Consider the following 1654-nt stretch of genomic DNA (forward strand, 5'->3'; position numbering starts at 1 on the left):
GATGTTTTGTGTTTAAACCCAGTTGCAACACCACCCCGAGTCGCGACTCTGAGTTTTGTTGTGTTTTGCCCCAGTTTCAACTCCACCCCGAGTCGCAACTCGAGATGTTGGTGTGTTTCACCCCAGTTGCAACTCCACCCCCGAGTCGCAACTCGAGATGTTGTTGTGTTTCACCCCCAGTTGCAACTCCACCCCCGAGTTGCAACTCAAGTTCACCCCAATTGCAACTCCACCCCCGAGTCGTAACTCGAGATGTTTTTTGTGTTTTGCCCCAGTTGCAACTCCACCCCTGACTCGCATCGAGATGTTTTTGTGTTTCGCTCCAGCTGCAACTCACCCCCCGAGACCGTAACTTGAGACGGGGTGTACTTTTTGAAGTTTCCCTAGTTGCACTCAAGCCTCAAGTCGCAACTCAGGTAGGGGGGGAGGAGGAGGCTCTTTTTTCTTCCTTTTTATGTTTTTTGCAATTAGGCCCTTGATATGCTATTCTCCCACCCTCGACTTGCAACTTGAAGAGTTGCATTTTTTGTTTTTGTATTCACGCCAGTTGCAACTCCACCCCCGAGTCACAACTCGAGATGTTTTGTGTTTCACCGTACTTTCAACTCCGCCCCCAAGTTGCAACTCGAGTGGGGTGTACTTTTTGTAGTTGGTCTAGTTGCAACTCAAACCTCAAGTTGCAACTCAGGTGGGGGGGAGGAGGCTCTGTTTTTTTCTTTTTGTTTTCATTGGTTTTGTGCAATTTTAGGCCCTTGAGATGCTACTCTCCAACCATCGACTTGCAATTTTAGGTGGTGGAGAGTTGCTACTCTCCAGCCCCCGAGTCACAACTCGAGATGTTTTGTGTTTCACCGTAGTTGCAACTCCACCCCCTAACTCACAACTCAAGACGTTTTATATTCACCCTAGTTGCAACACCACACCCGAGTCATAACTTGAAGATGTTGTTTGTGTTTCACCTCAGTTGCAACTTCACCCCCGAGTCGCAACTCGAGCGTCTGTACATTTTGTAGTTGCCATTGTTGCAACTCAAACCTCAAGTCGCAACTCAGGGGGGGAGGAAGCCTCTGTTTTTTTCTTTTTATTTTTCATGGGGGTTTTGCAATTAGGCCCTTGACATGCTACTCTCCCACCCTCGACTTGGAAACTCATAGGTTGCATTTTTTGTGTTCACCCCCAGTTGCAACTTCAGCCCTGAGCCCGCAACTAGAGATGTTTTGTGTTTTCACCGTAGTTCCACTCCCCGACTAGCAACTCAAGATGTCTTTGTATTCGCGCCAGTTGCAACACCACCCCCGAGTTGCAACTCGAGATGTTTGTTATGTTTTCACGCAAGTTGCAACTCCACCCCTGAGTCGCAACTCGAGCGGGGGTGTACTTTTTGTAGTTGCCCTAGTTGCAACTCAAGCCTCAAGTTGCAACTCAGGGGGGGCTCTGTTTTTTTTGTTCTTTTTTGTTTTAATGGGGCTTTGCAATTAGGGCCTTGCCATGCTACTCCCTGCCCTCGACTTGCAACTCGAAGGGTTTGCATTTTTCGTTTTGTGTTCACCCCAGTTGCAACTCCACCCCCGAGTCGCAACTCGAGGTGTCTTTGTGTTTCACCGTAGTTGCAACTCCACCTCCGACTCGCAACCCAAGACGTTTTGTATTCGTC

This window comes from Triticum aestivum, chromosome 3D (assembly GCF_018294505.1).
Source record: "Triticum aestivum cultivar Chinese Spring chromosome 3D, IWGSC CS RefSeq v2.1, whole genome shotgun sequence".
NCBI classification, from domain to species: Eukaryota; Viridiplantae; Streptophyta; class Magnoliopsida; order Poales; family Poaceae; genus Triticum; species Triticum aestivum.